The sequence below is a fragment of the Macaca nemestrina genome, chromosome 1, assembly GCF_043159975.1.
Source record: "Macaca nemestrina isolate mMacNem1 chromosome 1, mMacNem.hap1, whole genome shotgun sequence".
NCBI classification, from domain to species: Eukaryota; Metazoa; Chordata; class Mammalia; order Primates; family Cercopithecidae; genus Macaca; species Macaca nemestrina.
Window position 1 is genome coordinate 70,009,555 of NC_092125.1, and position 23,469 is coordinate 70,033,023.

At 40.4% G+C, this 23,469-nt stretch overlaps 1 long non-coding RNA gene across 1 annotated transcript; it reads left to right on the forward strand.

Moving 5' to 3' along the window:
* Positions 1-22,351, forward strand: LOC112428829 (uncharacterized). Its single transcript, XR_003020888.2, has 6 exons — positions 1-255; positions 472-628; positions 8,581-8,648; positions 19,834-19,919; positions 20,007-20,076; positions 22,210-22,351. It is a non-coding gene; the product is annotated as an uncharacterized lncRNA (long non-coding RNA).
* The last annotated feature ends 1,118 nt before the right edge of the window (positions 22,352-23,469 follow it).

Genomic DNA, 23,469 nt, shown 5'->3' on the forward strand with positions numbered 1-23,469 from the left:
AAGCGGCGGGAGTCGGGACTGCGGCGGAGCCGCCCCCACAGCGCCCTCTAAGGAAAACGCGGCCGCAGCTGCCTGGCCCGCTTGCCTCGCCTGGCCCGCGCCCCCTACCCCTTCGCCAGGGAGTCGGGGCCCTCGGGGCTACCTGGACGCTCGGCCAGGACCTCAATGAGTCCAGAACATACTGAGGGAAAGGGCCGCTCGGAAATGTCTAGGAATGAACACCCATCCTCACACCCCGGGAGTGCCTTGGTTTCAGTTGAGAGCCCCCTTTCAGCCAACACGGCCGCCTTTCATTGTTCGGGCTCTCTTCTCTGCCCAAACTAGGAACCTGTCTCCTTGAAGACTAAATGTCCTCTTGATCATTCTTAATGAAACCCAGTTGCACTCATGGCTTTTCTTCTTAACCTCTGCGGAGTATTATTGTCTAGAGTTTCAAATTCATTCTTTTTAGGGTCAAAAGTCTTGTTTCAGGAAAGCAGCTGGAACATTAATGGCAATTCCGCTTTCCCATTCATCGCCCCCGCCCCCACCACCCCACCAAGAAATTCAGTGGGAATGAATGGCCTACACAGAGAAACTGAAATCTGGCTAGTCAAGAAGGAAAAAACAGCCAAGTGCCTAGGTTTAAGTAAGTACTCACCCGCCCCCCGCCCCACCAATAAAAAGAAAAACCTAAACCACAAAAAACGGTGGCCATGGGAACTCCTAGGCAGACCCCGTCACTTGGGATACTACAGCTGCATTCTGGTTCAAAGGCTGGACCACCTGAAAGAAAATAGAGAAATAGTCCATTGACCTACCCATGAACATTCTTAAATGATCTGCCTAGATTTCAGTTTTTAAAAACCCTGTTTATAAAACCTTGTGTCCCTTAAGCACATTTGTAAATGGAGGGGGTAGGGGCAGGCAGATTTTACACTCCTTAGGGAACTGCCATATTTGAATCAGAATGCCACGTATTCTGCCTGCTTTGAAAATGTTCATCACAGGGTTTGCTGTGGACTCTCAACTTTCTCTAATTTCAGTTCCGGAAAGATACGCCCCATTCTATTCCTTACATTCTCTATTGACAAGGTAGTAAGATCTTTAAATAAATCTCATGAGAGAGATAATATATATACTTTATTGTTCAAAATATGTCATTCTTAAGTAAGATAGGTGAGGCACATATTTATTTCCAGAATCAAGAATAAACTCTAAGGATTCCATCTGGTCCATCCCATTCAGTTTTCCAACATGCTGCATAAACGTTGGCTGACACCTGGAGAGAGATAACCTACAATGGGATTTACACGTGATTCCTGGATCAGGGACCATCTGCCAGAGGACCAGACACAGCAGCACTTGATGAAATGCAATTAGTACCAGGCCCAGAACTCATTTTCAGGCTCAGAAAAGAGCCAGAGGTTGGGCAGGACCTCTGGCTCTTTAGTGTACAAAAACAACACTTGAAGTGTCTACCAAAGAGACAGATTCTTAGGCATCATACCAGAACATTTTAATAATCCAGGTCCACTGGACCTGAGAACCTGCTTTTTGAAAAGTATCATAGGTGATTCTGATGCAAGTAGTATGCAGACGTTGCTTTAAGAAGGCCTGACCTAGAGGTATTCTGAGATGATTCCATTCTTTTCTAGACCCTTAATAATTTTAAGTCATTTGATCATATGTATTCTCATGTGTGTTACTCAACTAGAACTGCCATAACAAAATACTGCAAACTGGGTAGTTTAAACAACAGAAGCTTATTTTCTCAAAGTTCTGAAGGCCCAGGTCAGAGATCAAAGTGTGGGGAGGTCTGGTTTCTTCTGAGGCCTATCCCCTCGGCTTGCTAATCACCATCTCTCATTGGATGTTCGCTGCAGAATTCTGCCATTTCAGTATCTCCTCATGAAAGGAATAGGGAACACCTAATCTCCTTGATCTTTTCAGATGTCCTCCTATTAACTGCTTCTAACCTCGTTAGACTTTTCTTGAAGCTCAACAAACAGTACAACACGTTATGTTCCAGGTATAGATATGCCCTGGTTTTGTGCCAAGGGTGTCGGAGAGGGGTTATCTTCTTAACTTTCTGACCACTGTATCACAGTTTCAAGATAATTCAGCTCCTATCCTTATCTATTGATAAGAAACTGTTAGAGCTGACTTAAGAGAACAATTTCAGATGATGCTTGCATTTATTTCTCGCATTTTGAAGTTCATTTTAGTTAGTTGTACCTTCCTCTTGCCTATACTACAACTTTTTTGCCCTGCCTCCTTTCAACTACTTAGGAAACCTCCTGAGATTTTTCCATAGTCTATTTTATTGCACCATCGACAGAGAGATGTATGAATGCTCTGAATGAGTGTAACAGGAAGGTTGGAACAGCCAGTTCTCCAGGGTAGACTGTTCTGTGGAAAACAAGGATCTTCTTTGATGACTAGTTAGCTTCTAGTGCCCTATCCTGCTACCTTAGAGCCATCTTTATCAAAACACAAACATGAAGCCAACAATTTCAACACCTTCATGTACACCCCAATAGAGAAAAAAGGGAAACAAACAGACCCCACCTTATAGCCACAGACGTTATTGTTTCTGTTTCAAAAGCCCACATTTGAACCACAAGAGAATGGTCCTTTGAAAGACAAAGAGAATTTCTTACATTTCTTGGAATCGCTGGTCATTTTCACATCTAACCACAATACCTTGGCAATCTAACCACAATACCTTAGAAGGTTTAATTCCACCCATCTGGTCCACATACACACAACAAATTAGGTTATAACCAGGGACGGGTTCCACTGGGCAGAAGAGTACCTCCTGGGCCCTCTCTTTTTCCTAGTGGCAATTATAAAAACATTTTTACCTACCTGTGTTGGTTTCTGCAGCACTAAAGCTCCAATGAACTATTTCCTGTCTAGGGAGAAACCCTACCAGCAATAACCTTCAATGACTTGGCACAGGCCCCCCACATTACTAGGAAACAGTTGCAAGCTTGAAATCAGCAGCCCAAGAGAGTCATGCATTCTGACTGTTGTCGGCTTTAACTTCAAACAAAAAATGGAAATATATGTGGATGTTCTCTTCTGTATTCATGTCAATAATTATTTTTATATAAAATGCTCCAGGGCTTATAACCTTAAAATTTTTTAGACAGGGTGAGCCAAATCATCCACACTTGGCCTAGTGTGGTGGCTCACTCCTGTAATCCCAACACTTTGGGAGGCTGAGGCAGGCAGATCACTTGAGGTCAGGCGTTCAAGACCAACCTGGCCAAAATGGTGAAACCCTGTCTCTACTAAAAATACAAAAATTAGCTGGGCGTGGTGGCGCCCGCCTGTAATCCCAGCTACTCGGGAGGCTGAGGCACGAGAATCGCTTGAACCTGGGAGACAGAGGTTGCAGTAAGCCTAGATCATGCCACTGTACTTTAGCCTGGGCGACAGAGCAAGACTCTGTCTCAAAGAAAAAAAAAATCATCCAGACTTGACTGCAACTCTCAGCCATTTCAGCAACTCTTTTTATTAACATGATTGACCCTAAACAATACTGTAAAGTAAACAATTGTGTCTCCTCCATGCTCCTCTCCTGTTCAGCTAGCTTCTCTTTTTCCCTTCTTAAAACTAAAATTATCCCTAATTTCCCAAGGGCCCTGAAGACTCCACATGAGGCCTCCCTCTGCTCCCCAAACAGATGATTAGAACCTTCCTTCTCACCTGTCCAATGTTTGCTCAATCCTTATCTCCCCTTCCTGGTGTGGTCAGCTAATCCATGACAAGGGGCTTATGGTTAAAAAATGGAAGAGAGAACTCTATTCCTAAAGCATTAGTATTTTATAAAGAAACTAAAACCCCCAAAGCCTTAACGTATTTCTGCTGGCAGATTATCAGGTATTGTAATGGATGAGTATATTTGTAAGATGTTTTGGAAAAGGATATTTTGGCAAGTTCCTCTACTCACAGAACCTACAAAATCACATAGTACCCCTATGAATAAGACAAGTTCAGATTTAGACTTGTATTTTCATAACATACGATTCAAAATTATGACATGTTATTGCTGATTATGTCAAAATAATAATAATCACTGGCACTTACTGATCACTTTCAATAGTCCAGGCCATGTTCTTGGTGCTTTACATACGTTAATTCATTTAATCTTCACAATGACTTTCTTTTTCTTTTCTTTTCTTTTTTTTTTTTTTGAGACATAGTCTCACTCTGTCTCCCATACTGGAGTGCCATGGCCTGATCTCTGGCTCACTGCAACCTCCACCTCCCAGGCTCAAGCAATCCACCCAGCTCAGCCTCCCATGTAGCTGGGACTACAAACACATGCCACCACAGCCAGCTAATTTTTTTGTATTTTTTGTAGAGACAGTGTTTTGCCATGTTGCCCAGGCTGGCGTTGAACACCTGAACTCAGGAGATCCACCTGCCTCAGCCTCCCAAAATTCTGGGATTATAGGCATGAGCCACCATGCCTAGCCCACAACGACTTTAAAAGGACCGTATTGTTACCCACATTGTACAAATGGGGAGATTAAGCTGTTTGCCCTGATTTCTACCCTCTTTCCTCTGTCCTCACCTGCATCTCCAGGAGACCACTGAATCTCACATCTCAAGCTTTCTTTCATATTATAACTTCAAGTCTTATCATTGACAGCAAGCCCCTAATTTCTTCTGGAACCTTTTATCTCTTAAGTACCTAAGTTTCTGGATTTCCCCACAAATTTTTTTTTTTTTTTTGAGACGGAGTCTTGTTCTGTCACCCAGGCTGGAGTGCAGTGGTGCAATCTCTGCTCTCTGCAAGCTCCGCCTCCTGGGTTCACACCATTCTTCTGCCTCAGCCTCCTGAGTAGCTGGGACTACAGGCACCAGCTACCACGCCTGGCTAATTTTTTTGTATTTTTAGTAGAGATGGGGTTTTGCCATGTTAACCAGGATGGTCTTGATCTCCTGACCTCGTGATCCACCCTCCTCGGCCTCCCAAAGTGCTGGGATTACAGGCGTGAGCCACCGCGCCCGGCCCCCCACAAATTAAAAAAAATAATAATTGGAACATCTTTGTTCTAGTGTTGGGATGGTGTAATTTAGTCATATTTGACAAGAGAAAGGAATTTTTTTTTTTGTAGAAAAGGAAGACGGGTGGGGCGTGGTGGCTCACGCCTGTAATCCCAGCACTTCGAGAGGCTGAGGTGGGTGAATCACTTGAGTCCAGGAGTTCGAAACCAGCCTGGGCAACATGGTGAACCCCGTCTCTGCTAAAAATACAAAAATTAGCCAGATGTGGTGGTGCATGCCTGTAATCCCAGATACTCAGAAGGCGGGAGGAGGAGGTTGCAGTGAGCCGAGATCATGCCACTGCATTCCAGCCTGGGTGACAGAGAGAGACTCTTCTCTCAAATCTAAAAGAAAGAGAAAGAAAGAAAGAAAGAAAGAGAAGAAAGAAAGAGAAAGAAAGAGAGAGAAAAAGAGAGAGGGAAAGAAAGAAAGAAAGAAAGAAAGAAAGAAAGAAAGAAAGAAAGAAAGAAAGAAAGAAAGAAAGAAAGAAAGAAAGAAAAGAAAGAAAGAAAGGAAAGAAAAGAAAAAGAAAGAAAGAGAGAGAAAAAGAGAGAGGGAAAGAAAGAAAAGAAAGAAAGAAAGAAAGAAAGAAAAAGAAAGAAAGAAAGAAAGAAAGAAAGAAAGAAAGAAAGAAAGAAAGAAAGAAAGAAAGAAAGAAAGAAAGAAAGAAAGAAAGAAAGAAAGAAAACACAGAATAATTCCACTTATGAATGGGGAAAATAAGTTGTGGAGAACTTATGCAGCTTGTTCATCATAGAATAGACCAGAAATTGAATTGGTGTGATATCGAGGTGACCAGCTCATCCTGGCTTACCCAGGACTTTACCCATATTTTTACTATGGAAAGTCCTGCATCCCAGGAAATTCCTCAGTCCTGACAAATGGTTGGTGGCCCTGTGCATGGTCTCCTGGCTCCAGGGTCCCCATACAGTCCCTTAGGTTACGGAGATCCAGCCTTCCTGCTCCCCTTCTTCCCCACTTTTTGATCTGCTCTACCTACTCCCTGATGATCTGATATATCAGAGGTTAACAAGACATTCAGGGTCGATAGTGGTGTTTAATGTTTCCTCTAAATTCTATTAGTTGTCCTTACCTGGGTTAAATTTCCCCCTCTTATCCAAGCCTTCTGTAGTGTAGCTTGGCTCTTTCCATGCTTCTCATCACATCAGCTTAAATCATAAGAGATGTGAGCAGAACTTTTCACTCTGTTCCTACTCCAACTGTATGTTTAAGATTAATTTATATTTTTGGGGCTAAGCCCATTGGCTAATACTCTGTTGTAATGAAAGTCATGCCACTTTGCGTTTCTCCAGCGCTTTTCAGTTGACAAAGTTCTTTCACACACACACACACACACACACACACACACACACAATCTTGTTAGATGCTATCAATAACCCCCTTAAGTAAGAAGGTACTTATTGGTTAAAAGAAATAAGAATAAGGTTAAGGAAAGAATTTCTTTATAAGTGATTTTCTCTTGAAATCTCTTCAAGAAATATTTTATGAAACACAATTTCAAACCTTTTGTTTCTCTTAAATTTTATCTTCAAAGCATAAGCTGAAGTAGAGATCTGAATTATTTGGAACCAGCTGCTGGCAAGCCTACAGCCATGAGAAATCCCAAAGTGGGGCAGGGGAGGTTCTCCTGCTCTAAGTGCTAAGAATCAAACAAAGCTATGGGCAAAAGAGTGATGCTAAAATGCTGCAGCTTAAAGTATGGGATTTAAAAAAATTTAGAACCATTCAAGTTGTATTAATACATTGTTTAATTTCTTAAGTTTTGGTAGTTTCAGTTACTCCATGTTATGCTGAACTGAATGACATTATTTCAAAAAGCTGCCTACTCATAAACAGGTCTAATCATAAAAATCATCTAGGGTTCTTTTTAAACTCAGATATCAGTGTATATGCAGATCTGCTACAGAGTTTGTTAAAATGCAGATTCTGGGGTCCCATCTCAGAGATTCTGATCCCATAGGTCTGGAGTGGGACCCAGGGATCTTTTGCTTTAGAATGCATCTTCATGTGATCTGGGGCAGATAATCTGAGGATCTCTACAGCCTTGCTATTTACATCTGCCAACACTGGCATCACCTTGGATATTTTATTTATTTTTTATTTATTTATATTTATGCTTATTTATTTATTGAGACAGGATTTCACTCTGTTATCCAGTGGTGTACTGGAGTACAGTGGTGTGATCTCAGTTTACTGCAACCTCTGCCTCCTGGGCTCAGGTGATCCTGCCACCTCAGCCTCCTAAGTATCTGGGACAAAAGACACACACACCACCATGCCTGGCTAATTTGTGTGGTTTTTTGTTTTTTTTTTTTGGTAGAGGCAGGGTTTTGCTATGTTGCCCAAGCTGATCTCAAACTCCTGACCTCAAGGATCTTCCTGCCTTGGCCTCCCAAAGTGCTGGGATTACAGGCATGAGCCACTGCACCCAGCCCCACCTAGAATATTTTGGAAATACAGAATCTCAGGCTCCACCCTCAATCTCCTGAATCAGAATCTGCATTTTAATAGGATTCCTAGGTGATCTGTATGCATATAAAGTTTCAGAAGTAGTGCCTTACAATACAGCAAATACCACCACATCAATTCAGAAATTGAAACCAAGTGAGAGCTCTAAGTGGATAACTTGGAGCAATGGGGGCTTTCAATATGTACTTAATGGTTGAGTGTAGTGGCTCACACCTGTAATCCCAGCACTTTGAGAGGCCAAGACAGGGAAGATCACTTGAGGCCAAGAGTTTGAGAACAGCCTGAGCAACACAGCGAAATCCTTTCTCTACAAAAAATTAGCTGAGCATGGTGACATGCACCTGTAGTCCCAGATACTGGGGAGGCTGAAGCAGGAGGATTGTTTGAGCCTAGGAGTTTGAGGTTGCGATGAGCTGTGATTGCACTACTGCACTCCAGCCTGGGTGACAGAGAGAGATCCTGTCTCCAAAAACAATAAAATAAAACCAAACATGTTCTTAATAAATATTCATTAAGTGCGTATATTTTTGCAAGAGATGGGGAGAGAGACTACAGAAGTCCCCTGGTGGTAAACTAACCCTGAAAAATCCTGAATAAAGCAGTGGTCCACATGAGAATTAAAGGAGTTAAGTAACTCTATTTTATATATTAATCAGTAAGTATTTACTAGGTGTTTGCTATGTACCCAGAACTTTGCTTCTTCCACTCTATTTGGGGGACAGAAAGCTAATATAGAGGAAACTTTTAATGAGCTAATCAGTAAAGTGTGGGTAGAATTTATGTAGGTTGACAGGAAGCCCTCCCAAGTAGGAGAAAAAGCAAGGAGAGTAAAATCGAAAATGAGTTTGATATGTCTAGGAAACAGAGAGGTTAGTGGCCCATTGTGGCAATGGTTTAAAGTGAGTGAGAGGTGGAAAACTAGAACATTACGTAGAATGAAACTAAATTGTAGATAATTTTGAAAGTCCTAAGTAGAACTTGCTCTAGCGTGTGTTTTGCAGATGCTGTTATTTCTCCCAATATCCATTCTTTCTTTCTTCCTTATAGGAGGATTTTTTTTAAGTTCAGCCTATGGACAACAAAAGCATGGACTACATTTCCCAGAATCTTTTGCGGTAAGGTCTGATCATATGACTATAATCTGGCCAATGAAATATAAACAGAAGCTGTGACTTCTCTAAGGTATCCTTAGAGGATGAGAGACACATCTTCCTTTTTCCTGTTAACTAAATAGGGATTAGGAAATTGGAACCCAGGTAGCCATTTTGGACCTAAGATGGAAGTCACAAGCTAGGGAGAGCAAACAGCACATGTGTAGATCCCTGATGATCAGGTCGTCCTAACCCTGGACTGCTTTCCTCTGGTCTCTTTAACAGAAGAGACCAGAGGGAAACCATGAGAGAGATGTAATTTTCTATCTTGCATAAGCCACTATTGTACTTTGTCATGTATAGCCAAGCCTAATTATAACTAATAAAACATGCAATTGAAAGACAAAAATGTAAGGGATTATGCATCAGGCACCATTCTGGTTGCATCTCATATAAACTCCATGTGGTAATGGATTAGTTACCTAATCTCTCTAAGCCTTTGTCTCCTCTTGTGTAAAACAGGAAGAATGTCCCTCAAGGGTAATTGTGAGGTGCAAATTATATTAAATATATTAAGTATTTAGCACAGTGCTAGTGCATAGAATACTCTTAATAAATGTACCTTTTCTAAGTATATACAGGGGCACATCAGCAGACCAATATGGGACACAGTGATATCCGTGGAAATCCACATCTAGAAGGATATCCACATCTAGAAGATTACCATGACACTAGTGGGTATTATGATTTGGAAGGTGAATAGATTAGAAGTGGGGAAATGTCTCAGAAATCTCAAGTCTGGCCTGTGGCATTAGCAGTGGAACTGAAGTGGATATTTATTGAACCCCTTTTTAGATGTGCCAGGCACATTCTAGGAGTCAAATCCACAGTGATAAACAAAACACACATGGTTCTTACGCTCAAAGAGTTTACAGGCTGGTATGGGAGTCAAACATAAAACTACTAATGGAAAATTATAGAATGACAAACTAAGGTACATGACCTGAGGGAAAGGAACAAAATATTCTGAGAGCTTGTATTACAGGAACCTAATGTAGTGAAGTGCAATTAAGCTGGGATATGAAGGATGAACCTGAGTTAACTAAGAGAGGCAGAAAGTACATCCTCTGAAGGGAAATGAAGGGCAAAGTTCATGTGGTGAAAAAGATCACAATGAATTCTCAAAATTAAGATAAAACTAATGCACCCACAGTGGTGAGTCCAAGGGGAGCCTAGTCTGAGATGAGCTGGAGAGGTAGGCAAGAGATACACTCTATGGGGCCTCGCAGACCATCATAAAGGGTTTTATTCCAAGGATGACTGGAAGGTGCTGGCAGGTTTTGAGCAGAATCCTAGGGTGTCCAACCATCCCAGTTTGCCTAGGACTGAGGGATGTGAGACTTTCAGTTCTAAAATTGGAGCAGCCCCAGGCAAACTAAGGGATTGGTCACCCTTGTAGTTATATGATCTGATTTTTTCTGTAGGAAGGAAGAAGTGCAATTGATAAGACAGGAGATTATTGCAGTATCCAGACAAGAGAGGATGGTAGCTTGGGCTAGGGTGATGATTGTGGAGTTGAGGAAAAAAGGATGGGCTTGAGAGAAGTTTAGGGGTAAAATTGGCAGGGGTAAAATTGGCAGGACATAGTGAGAGATGGAAATGCTACTTCTAAGACTGCATGGATTAATTCAAATACAAGAGGGAAATCTAGATTCAAATTCTACATAGGACTACTCTATATACTCTTGAGCCCTAAAATACTGGGGTCTATGTAAGAGGATTTTGCCTTATCCAAAGTACAAGCGTACCTCTGAGATAATGCAATTTTGGTTCCACACCACTGCAATAAAGTGAGTGATAAAATATTTTTTGTTCTCAGTGCACATAAAAGTTATGTTTACATTATGCTGGAGTCTATTAAGTGTAAAGTAGCATTATGTCTTAAAAAAATACAAACCTTAATTTAAAAATACTTTGTTGTTGAAAAATGCTAACAGTTATGAGTCTTCAGTAAGTTGTAATTTTTGGCTGGTGAATGGTCTTGCCTCCATGTTGAATGGCTACTGGTTGATCACAGTGAGGGTTGCTGGAGGTTGAGGTGCTGTGGCAATTTCTTAAAATAAGACAACTATGGGCCAGGCGCCATGGCTTACACCTGTAATCCCAGCACTTTGGGAGGCTGAGGCAGGTGGATCACGAGGTCAGGAGTTCAAGACAGGCTGGCCAAGCTGACGCCGTCTCTACTAAAAATACAAAGAAATTAGCTGGGCGTGGTGGCACGCGCCTGTAATCCCAGCTACTCCGGAGGCTGAGGCAGAGAATTGCTTAAACCTGAAGGGGCAGAGGTTGCAATGACCAAGATCGCGCCACTGCACTCCAGCCTGGGCAACAGAGCAAGACTCCGTCTCAAAAAAAAAAAAGACAACTATGAATTTTGCAGCATTGATTGACTCTTCCTTTCATGAAAGATTTCCCTGTAGTATGCTATGCTGTTAAATAGCATTTTACTCATAGTGGAACTTCTTTAAAAATTGGAGTCAGTCCTCTCAAACCCTGACGCTGCTTTATCAACTAAGTTATGTAATATTCTAAACCCTTTGTTGTCATCTTGACAATGTTCTCAGCATCTTCACCAGGAGAAGTATATTTCATCTCAAACAATTACTTTCTTTGCTCATCCATAAGAAGCAATTCCTCATCCATTCAAGTTTGATCGTGAGATTGTGACAATTCAGTCACATCTTCAGGCTAGTTCCCTTGCTATTTCTACCATGTCTGCAATGACTTCCTCCATTGAAGATTTAAATCCCTCAAAGTCATCCATGAGGGTTGGAATCAACTTCTTCCAAACTCCTGCTAATGTGGATATTTTGACCTCCTCCCACGAATCACATTAGTAATGGCATGCAGAATGGTGAATCCTTCCCAGAAGATTTTCAATTTACTTTGCCCTAATCCAATCCATCAGAGGAATCACTATCCATAGTAGATATAGCCTTATGAAATATATTTCTCTTCAATAATAGCACGTGAAAGTCAAAATTACTCCATGATCCATGGGCTGCAGAATGGATACTTTGTTAGCAGGCAAGAAAACAACATTAATCTTCTTGTACCTCTCCATCAGAGCTCTTGGATGCTCAGGTGCATTGTCAATGAACAGTAATATTTTGAAATGATTTTTCTTTTCTGAGCAGTAAAATATTTAGTAAGCTATGTTATAAATACATGCACTGTCATCCGCGCTTTGTTGTCCCATTGAGCATAGAAAGAGTCAATTTAGCGTAATTCTTAAGGGCTAGAATTTTCAGAATGGTAAATGAGTATTGGCTTCTGCCAAGTCATCAGTTACATTAGTCTCTAACAAGAGCCTTAGCCATTCTTTGAAGCTTTGAAGTCAGGCATTGACTTCTCTCTAGCTGTGAAAGTTCTAGACGGCATCTCCTCCCAATATGAAGCTATTCTGTCTACACTGAAAATCTAGGGTGTAGTGTAGCCCCCTTCACCAATGATCCTAGCTAGATCTTCTGGATAACTTGCTGCAGTTTCTGCATCAGCACTTGCTGCTTCACTTTGCACTTTATGTTATGGAAATGGCTTCTTTCCTTAAACCTCATGAACCAACCTCTACTAGCTTCCAACTTTTCTTTTGCAGCTTCCTCACCTGTCTCAACCTTCATCGAATTAAAGAGTTAGGGCCTTGCTCTGAATTAGACTTTAGCTTAAGTAAATGTTGTGGCTAATTTGATCCATCTAGACCACTAAAACTTTCTCCCTATCTGCAGTAAGGCTGTTTTGCTTCCTTATTCATGTGTTCACTATAGTAGCACTTTTAATTTCCTTCAATAACTTTTTCTATGCAGTCACAACCTGGGTAACTGGTGCAAAAGGCCTAGTTTTTGGCCTGTCTTGGCTTTCAATCTGCCTTCCTCACTAAGCTTCATTATGTCTAGCTTTTGATTTAAAGTGAAAAATGCAACTCTTCCTTTCACTTTCACTTAGAGGCCATTGTAGGTTATTGGTCTAATTTCAATATTGTTGTGCCTCAAGGAATAGGGAGGCTCAAGGAGAGGAAGAAAGATGTGAATGGCCAGTTGGTGGAATGAACAGAACACACACGTTTATCGATTAAGTTCACCCACCCTCTATGGACAAGGTTCCTGGAACCCCAAAACAATTACAATAGTAACATCAAAGATCACTGAACACAGATTACCATTACAGATATAATAATAATGAAAAAGTTGAAAATATTGTGAGGATTCCCAAAATGTGACACACAGACAAGAAGTGAGCACATGCTGTTGGAAAAATGGCACTGTTAGACTTGCTCAACGCAGCACTGCCACAAACCTTCAATTTGTAAAGACTTGCTCAACACAGTGTTGCCACAAACCTTCAATTTGTAAAAAGCACAGTATCTGCAAAGCACAATAAAGTGAAGTGCAATAAAACGAGGTATGCTCAAATAAACTCTCTGGTCTGAACCTTAGTTTCCAAAATCAAAGGCTATAAAGAAAAGTTATGTCTCTTTAACTTGCTGCCTTTAGGCATTTCAACCACCTCAGATCAATGTGTTCCCCAAGGAAAATGATCTTCTTTATAGCCTAACAACCACACCTAACCCCACACAGATTCGCTAGAAATGAAGCCAAGAAAATCTTTCACCTAGATATGCTCTAAAATGTTTTTTCCTCCTGCTAGTAAGTGTTCCAGTTGTTTCCATGAGCTACTTATCTAGGTTTTATTGGTATGAGAACTGTGCTTCTGGACACACTTGCAAATATTCATTTGTTCTATCAGATTTCTAAACTCATGCACTAAACATAGTGAAGGAAATTTTTGTTTACTTATGGTTATCATTGTGGTTTTGTAATAGCTTTAACATTCTTTGAATATGTTTTACCTTTTTAATCAGTATAACAAACAGCGTATATGAGGGGACTGCAAAAAGTTCATAGAAAAATGGAATTAAAAGATAAAATAAAACATACAAACTCTATTTCTCAACATAAACTCCATCACATTCAAGACACTTTTATCAGTGATGATACCAGCCATTTTGTCCACCTCTAAAGAACTGAGGGTCCTGGGAACTTAACCATGTCAATGCAGTCTTTTTACATTATTAACTGAAGAAAATGGGTGTCCTAAGATTGTTAAAGATTAGGAAACAAAAACAAGTCAGAAGGAGCCAAATCAGGAATGTAAGGTGGATGTCTAAAGATTTCCCATCAAAACTCTCACAAAATTGCCCATGTTTGATGAATGGAATGAGCGGAAGCATTGTTGTGGTGGAGAAGTACTCTCTCGTGAAGCTTTCCTAGGCATTTTTCTACTAAAGCTTTAGCTATCTCTAAACATTCTCATCATATATAAACGTTGTCATTCTTTTGGCCCCCCAGGAAGTCAACAAGCAAAATGCATTGAGGATCCCAGGAAACTGTTGCCATGATCTTTACTCTTTTTTTTTTTTTTTTTGAGATGGAGTCTCACTCTGTAGCCCAAGTTGGAGTACAGTGGGGCAATCTCGGCTCACTGCAACCTCCACCTCCCAGGTTCAAGCAATTCTTTGCCTCAACCTCCCGAGTAGCTGGGATTACAGGTGCCTGCCACCATGCCTAGCTAATTTTTTTTTTTTTTTTTTAATGGAGACAGGGGTTTTACCACCTTGGCCAGGCTGGTCTTGAACTCCTGACTTCATGATCCACCTGCCTCAGCCCCGCAAAGTACTGGGATTACAGGCGTGAGCCACTGTGCCCGGCCTGACCTTTACTCTTGACTAGTCTGCTCTTGCCTTGACTGGACCACTTTAACCTCTTAGCAGCCATTGCTTTGATTGTGCTTTGTCTTCAAGGTCATACTAATAAAGCCATGTTTCATCTCTGGTTACAATTTTTCAAAGAAATCCTTCAGGATATTGATCCCACTTATTTAAAATTTCCTTCAAAAGCTCTGCTCTTGTCTGCAGCTGATCTGAGCACAACAGTTTTGGCACCCATTGAGTGGAAAGTTTGCTCAACTTTAATTTTTTTTTTTTTTTTGATGGAGTCCTGCTCTGTCACCCAGGCTGGAGTACAGTGGTGTGATCTCGGCTCACTGCAACCTCTGCCTCCCAGGTTCCAGCAATTCTGCTGTCTCAGCCTCCCCAGTAGCTGGGACTACAGGCACATACCACCACGCCTGGCTACTTTTTGTATTTTTAGTAGAGACGGAGTTTCACCATATTGATCAGGCTGGTCTCAAACTCCTGACCTCAAGTGATCCACCCACCTTGGCCTCCCAGAGTGTGGGATTATAAGCATGAGCCACCACACCTGGCCAGCTTTAATTTTTCAGCCAGAATTATGTAAGCCAGACCAGTTGCGACGTCTATGGTGTTGGCTATTGTTTGCGCTGTTAATCATCGGTCCTTTTCAATTACAGCATGAACACGATTATTTTTTCCTTGAAAATTGACATGGATGGTCTGCCACTGTGGGCTTTGTCTTCAACATCGTCTCAACCCTTCTTATTCATAACATGAGCTATCCACTTGTAAATTGCTGATTTCTTTGGGGCATTGTCACCATAAACTTTTGATAAGGCATCAATGATTTCAACAACATTCTTCCACTCAAGCTTCACCATAAATTTGAGGTTCCTTTTTGCTTCATTTTAGCAGAATTTGCTCCACTAGGGGCTCTTTTCAAACTGATTTGTTTTCATTTTTTCACTGGGATTTTGAGAAAATCAAACTGATGTGTTAGCCTTCTTAGTGCCTCAAACTCGATCCTGTTCAGACACAAACAAGTTAGTACAAGTTTGTTTCAGTGAAAAAAAGTTTTGAAATTCATGCATAGTTTTTCATAATATGCATTTTTCGTGAACTTTTGGAAGACCTTTTGAATACTTTTTTAATTGCAACACTCTTTTTGCACCATAAAACTAATTAGTGGCTTTACCATTAAGAGGTTGAGCCAAGCAAACAATAATAAAAAAGCTTTGTGTAGAATAAAAATTTACACTTAAATTACTTTTTTGCTTTCTTTTTCTCCATTTGTATTTATTTAATCTATATTTAATTTAATATATTTAATCTGTAATAAGCCCACAGGAGTACTTCTTTGTACTGTTTACGTCAATGAAATACATATATATTTTCTTTGCAACATAATAATTAGCACATCTTAATGTTATTATGTATTACTATAAAATAGCCCAATTTCATCCTGCAGCATTTAGTCACTTTAGCTTGAATTAACTTTATTGTAAAATACATGAAAAATAATATGAATGAAATTATTCTGAAAATCTTATGATTGTGACCAGTATACATTTAGATTACTTGCATATATGACAAGGGCAGATATGTTTCTCTCTACTTTTAAAAGGTGGTGATAAATCCAGCCTCCAGCTCTGGCATAATTGATTAAGTCAAAAAGCTAAAAGGACGTCCCACCATCTAGGGGCTCCAAAGAAACAGATTTAGGAATTATATAGCATCCACTCTCAGGGTCACCTTGGACCAGGTCACCACCCAGAACTGCTTTGATTATGAAATCTTAAGCTCCATTATTCAGGCCTCTGACCACAGCCTCCTGGTCTTCTATTTCTCACTCCGTCACTGTTGCTACCTTGAAACACCCTACTCTTCTTTCTCCCACTCCCTATCTCTCCCCTGGGCTTTTATTACCTCACTTGTCACTTTAATAACTCACTATTTCCTTTAACTTACCTGTTCCCTAGTCTATTTTTTTTGAGACAAAGTCTTGTTCTGTTGCCCAGGTTGGAGTGCAGTGCCGTGATCTTGGCTCACTGCAACCTCTGCCTCCTGGGTTCAAGAGATACTCCTGCCTCAGCCTCCTGAGTAGCTGGCATTACAGGCGCCCGCCACCACAACCAGCTAATTTTTTGTATTTTTAGTAGAGATGGGGTTTCAACATGTTGGCCAGGCTGGTCTCAAACTCCTGATCTCAAATGATTCACCCATCTCAGCCTCCTAAAGTGCTGGGATTACAGGCATGAGCCACCGCACCCAGTCTCCCCTAGTCTTTATATTACACCTGCCCTACAATATGAGAGATGGCCCTGAATCCATTTTCCTTTTTTGTCATACTCATATAGGGATGTTGGGCTCAGTTGAAAAAAATCACACAACTCTGTACAGAAGGGCAACACAATACAATATGGCTTCCAAACTCGATTAGGCCCTGAGTGACTTGGAAAGCCTTTTATAGCTCCTTGATCAGCTTCCCATCCTATTTGTCTCATTTCAAATACGATGTCTTCTTTACTTTAAACTTCAATCTAAATTTTCTCTCCTCAGTCTCAACAAAAGGACTTGTCTTCTGACCCCCAACTGGAAACCTATTTTCAACCATCTTTATGAGTTTTTGATCAACTAGATAAGTTGTAATTCATGCATCTTAAGACACATTAAGCAAAAGAGTTACTAGAAATTTCCTCTGATAGAGTTTGGCCGCGCATGATGGCTCATGCCTGTAATCCCAGCACTTTGGGAGGCCAAAGCAGAATTTCTTGAACCTGGGAGGTGAAGGTTGCTGTGAGCTGAGATGGCACCACTGCACTCCAGCCTGGGCAACAGAGCAAGACTCTGTCTCCAAAAAAAAAAAAGAGATTTTGGGTATTTGTCCCTACCCAAATTTCATGTTGAGATATAATCCCCAGTATTGGAGGTGGGGCCTCATGGGAGGTGTTTGGATCACTGGGGTGGAACTCTCATGAATGGCTTGGGCCATCTCCTTGGTGATAAGTGAGCTCTCACACTATGTTCACAAGAGATCTAGTCTTTAAAAGTGCATTGGCACCCTTCCCCACCTTGCCTGCTCCTGCTTTTGCCATGTGACATGCCTGCTCCCCCTTCACCTTCACCATGATTGTAGGCTTCCTGAGGCTTCCCTAGAAGCCAGGCAGATGCCAGAACCGTGCTTTCTGTAAAGCCTTTAGAAACATGAGCCAGTTAAACTTCTTTTCTTTATAAATTACCTAGTCTCAGATATTTATTTATAGCAATGTAAGAATGGCCTAATATGTCCCCATTTTGCATTACTATTTTTTTTTTTTTGAGACGGAGTCTTACTTTGTTGCCCAGGCTGGAGTGTAGTGGCATGATCTCAGCTCACCACAACCTCCACCTCCCGGGTTCAAGAGATTCTCCTGCCTCAGCCTTCTGAGTAGCTGGGACTATAGGCACACACTACCATGCCTGGCTAATTTTTGTATTTTTAGTAGAGACGGGGTTTCACTATGTTGGCCAGGCTGATTCCAAACTCCTGATCTCATGATCTGCCCACCTAGGCCTCCCAAAGTGCTGGGATTACAGGCGTGAGCCACTGCATCTGGCCTTGTATATTTTATTTGGAGAAATCTCTATTGAGATGCTTTGTTTTAATTGGATTATCTTTTTACTGCTGAGTTGTAATATCCTATATATTCTAAATGCAATTTCTTTATCAGGTATATATGGCAAATATTTTCTCCCATTCTGCAGATTTTCTTTTCACATTATTTTCTTTCTTTCTTTCTTTCTTTCTTTTTCTTTTTCTTTTTCTTTTTCTTTTTCTTTTTTTTTTTTTTTTTTGAGACAGAGTCTTGCTCTATCACTCAGGCTGGAGTGCAGTGGCACAATCACAGCTCAGTGCACCCTCAACCTCCTGGGCTCAAGCTATCCTCCTACCTCAGCCTCCTGAGTGGCTAGGACCACAAGTGCACACCACCACACTGGGCTACTTTTTTTTTTTTTTTGGTAGAGACGAGGTCTTGCTATGTTACTCAGGCTGGTTTCGAACTCCTGGACTCGAGTGACCCTCTAACCTTGGCCTCCCAAAGTGCTGGGATTACAGGCATGAGCCACCACTCCTGGCTTCTTTTCACTTTTTGGGGGGTAAAGCACAAAACTTCTAATTTTAATGATGTCCAATTTATATTTTGTTGTTGTTGTTTGTGCTTTTGGTGTCATATCTAGGAAAGCATTGCTTAATTCAAGATCACAAAGAGTTACAGCTACATTTTCTAAGACTTTCAGTTTTAGTCCTACATTTTGAATAAATTTTTATATGTGGTACAAGATAGGGAGGTATCCAACTTTGTTCTTTGGCATATGGGTATTTAGTTTTCCCAGTACCACTTGTTAAAAATACTATCTTTTCTCCATTGGATGGTCTTAAAACCCTTGTCAAAATTCATTGACCATAGATGTGAGGACTTATTTGTGGTCTCTCAATTCTATCCATTAATCTGCATGAACTATCTCTCCTTATGCCAGTACCATACTGTTTTGATTACTGTAGCTTCATAGTAAGTTTTAAAATCACAATATGTGAGTCCTCCAACTTTATTCTTCTTCTTCAAAATTGCTTGGCTATTCTGGGTCCCTTGAATTACCATATTAATTTTAGGATCGGCTGGTTGATTTCTGTAAAGAGGCCAGACAGAATTATGGTAAGGATTGTGTTATATCTATAGTGCTCTGGGGAGTATTGCCATCTTAACAATATTAAATCTTTTCTTTTTTTGTCTTATTTGATTTCTTTCAACAATATTTTGTAGTTTTCAGAATACAGGTTTTATACATCTTTTATTAAATTTATTCCTAAGTGTTTTATTCTTCTTGATGCTGTTATATATAGAATTGGTTTCCTAATTTCATTTTCACAGTTTTCATAGCAAGCATATAGAAATATAAATAATTTCTGTATATCAATCTTGTATCCTTCAACTTTGCTGAACTCATTTATCAGTTCTTATGGTTTTTAAGTGGCTTTCTTAGGATTTTTTTATATAAGGTTATGTCACCTGCAACCTGAAGGTTCTTATGGAGGATTACATCAACTGTGGTGGGGCTGAGCTGGGGGTGCTTCATCAATCTTTTCAAAATAGTGATGTGTTTTTTGCTGAAAGCTTTTCTTTTTTCTCATTAGAAAAGATGAATCCCCTAATAAAAATTATTACTAACTCTTTACATATTACATTTCAGCTGGCCACAGCTGAAAAAACATGTTTTACTTTTTACCGCAAGGGTTGCACTTATCAATCTGCACAAACACATGAGACCATGATTCCAACAAACTTTCAGTATTGATCTCTTTTATTCAGGAGGCATTGTGGTTTATGGAAGAGCTTGGCCTCTGGAATTGGGAGGCTGGTTTTCAATCCAGCTCTATCCATATTATCAGTGAGACTAAAGCTCACCCAACTCAATTCACAGGCTTATTGTTGAGAGTCCAGTGAGCTACCTCAGGCTTTTCTCTGTGGAATGACTGTTGCAGAGAACTGCAACTCAGAAGAATGGAGGTACCAGAAGAGGCCCTGGGGCAACGCTTACTTTTTATTTTAGTCAAGTCACTTCCTGGGTTTCACTGGGGACAATTCCTTTCCTAGTTTAAAACTGTGATGACGTTCTACTTCATTGAAGAAATCCTCCAATGCCAAGGGTGGATCTCTAAAGAAGGTATACCCAGATCTCACCCAGCCTAGTACTTGCAGGCTGAAGAGTATCTAAGGATCTGTGATGGGAAGGAAAATCATAGTAGTGCTCAGGAAGAAACAACAGGCTGTATAGCCTTATCTTAATCACAGAGCCAAGGCTTTGTCACCAGGATGGAAGATTAGTGGGGGTGGGGGGGGGCGGAGGGAGGGAATTCTATGCCTTATCATAACATCCATTGTATTAGCTGCACCACTGCTTTCTTCTTTAATATGCAATTAAAGGCTGACTTTAAAAGAGATAAATACCATGTCAATTTTATAATAGCCAAAGGCAATAACCTTACCATGTGGTTTCCTAGCAAGGCTCAAAAGCAGAGTGGCAGAAGTAGGGCCCTAGAGTCAGATTGTCCTTGGGTTCCAATCCTGGATTTATCCCTTAATAGCTATATGACCTTGGCAATTTATGTCACCCCATTTCCTTATCTGTAAGGAGTATAATTATAGCAATTCATAGGAATTATTGTGGGAATTGAATGAAATATGTATGGTGCTTACCACATGATAAACACATGATACATTTTAGCTATTGGTAGTATCCTTCAAGGCATTTAGTTGATTAAGCTAAGAAAATGCATTGGCTTGAAGGAGGGTAGGTGGACAATTAGAAAATTTAATTTTTTTCTTTTTAAAATAAAAAAATTTAAAAAATAAGAGATGGAATAAAGATTAAAAGGTTTCAAGTTTTAAAATTTTGTTTAAGATGAAAAGAAAATGCATTGGCTAATGAAAGCATTATAATTATGATTCTTTTGTTTGTTTTTGAGACACGGTCTCTCTGTGTTGCCCAGATTGGTCTTGAACTCCTGGGCTCAAGGGATCCTCCTTCCTCAGCCTCCCAAAGTGCTGGGATTACAGGCATGAGCCACTGTACCCAGGTACATTATAACTTTTTTTTTTTTTTGACAGAATCTTGCTGTGTCACCCAGGCTGGAGTGCAGTGGTGCGATCTCAGCTCTCTGAAGCCTCTGCCTCCCAGGCTCAAGCAATTCTCCTGCTTCAGCCTCCCAAGTAGCTGAAACTACAGGTGTGTGTCACCACACCCAGCTATTTTTTTGTATTTTTGGTAGAGATGGGGTTTCACCATATTAGCTAGGCTGGTCTTGGACTCCTGACCTCAGGTAATCTGCCCACCTCAGCCTCCCAAAGTGCTGGGATTACAAGTGTGAGCTACCACACCTGGTCATAACCGATTTTTAATTGAAGTACACTCCCAATGTTTTTCTTTTTTTTTTTTTTTGAGACGGAGTCTCGCTCTGTCGCCCAGGCTGGAGTGCAGTGGCCTGATCTCAGCTCACTGCAAGCTCCGCCTCCCGGGTTCACGCCATTCTCCTGCCTCAGCCTCCCGAGTAGCTGGGACCACAGGCGCCCGCCAGCTCGCCCGGCTAGTTTTTTGTATTTTTTAGTAGAGACGGGGTTTCACTGTGTTAGCCAGGATGGTCTCGATCTCCTGACCTTGTGATCCACCCGTCTCGGCCTCCCAAAGTGCTGGGATTACAGGCTTGAGCCACCGCGCCCGGCACTCCCAATGTTTTTCAAACTTCAGTATACATTACAATCACCAAGAATGTTTTTGTAAATGAGAATTGCCAGGCTCTAACCTCTCCTGTCCACACTCCCTGAATTTCTGATTCAGTAGTCACTGGCAGGTCCCATGAATCTGCATCTGTAGCAAATACTCCAGTATTCTGATTCAGGTGACTCGGGGATACTTGTTAAAACTAACTTTTTATTTTGATATAATCTCAAATTTACAGAAAAGTTGGGAAAACAATCCCGAATTTTTCACATATGCTTTACCAAGATTCATCAATTTTAAATATTTTGCTATATTTGCTTTATCAATCTTTTTCTCTCTCTATATATAAAAATGTTTTCCTAAATTATTTGAGAGTAGGTTACATATCATCTCTATAGCCTTTAAAACTTCAGTGTATATTTCCTAAGAATAAGGATATTCTCTTTACACAACCACTGTTCAGTTATTAAATTCAGTGATTTTAACATTAATAAAATACTTTAATATATAACACATATTACAATTTTATCAATTGTCTCAATAATGCCTTTTATAGCTACTTTTTTTTCCCCCATACAGGATTCAATCCAGGATCACATGTTATATTTAGAATGACATTCCTTTTTTCTCCTTCAGTCTGGAAAAGTGCCTCAGTCTATCTTTGTTCTCTATGACATTGACATATTTTAAAGAATAAAAACCAATTCTTTTATATACCATCTCTTATTGTGTGTTTGGCCGACGTTGTCTGTTGATTAGATTCAGGTTATGCATTTCTGACTGGAATCTCACATAAATGATATGTCCTTTTCAGAGTGTTGTCTCTGGAGACACTTGATATCCACTTGCTTCTTGTTGGAGAGACAAACCACACTTAAGAAATATTTGACTACTTCGAGAGATATTTGACTAGCCACTTTCCGCTCTAAGAAGCCTCAGAATATAAAATAGTAAAAACAACAACAACAACAAGACTTCTCTCCTGAATGTTCTGATTGATTGTAATTTGTTAAGGGGCTTCTTTAACTATTGCCTAATTACTTTAGAATATGATCACATATTAACCACAACTGCTATTACATTGAAAACCACGACACACCTTCATATTTTTTAATAACTTAGGCAGTTTCCCACCTTTCCCCCCAACCATTTCATTCTTAGTAACTCTGGATCATAACATTTATTTCCCAGTTAATACAGGTAATCTATGGGATGTGTCATATGACATAACTAAATCAGTTGATGTATTTTGAAGCTGGTAGAAACCACTTAATTGCTTACATCACACATTTTACAATATGCAAGCTTCCTCTTCAATGGTGTGTTTGGAAATATTCACTTATTTTTTGTTTAATCCCTAAAATATACTTATCCATGAACTGTAATTTTTATCATATCACTTAAACTTCCCTGTAAAACTTTTAGCCAGCTGCCTCAGTGTACCTACTATGTTCAGACTATATATTTCTCTTGGAATTCAGTCATTTATTTATCTGAAAAAGTTCAAGGACTGAAGAAGAATATGATTTAAGTCTTAAAGAAGCTAGCATTTATTGAGTACTAGCTTTATGCCAGCCACTGTTGAAACGGGAAAAGTTCCCTTGTCCCCCTTGCAGGGAGTGTGATGGGGGTGTGGCTCACTTCTTCACTGCCCCGCTGCACAAACTCCTAGGGGAGCATACAGACGGGCAGGCTGTGGGGCTCCAACCTCAAGGCAACATCTAGGAGTGAATGTTTACAGCTGAAGCCCCAGTGGGTGTGTGTTACAGGGTGCTCTTTTAGTTTTGCCGCCTATAGGCCACTTGTGTTAACCAGCTCAATTAGACCCTCTAACTTGTC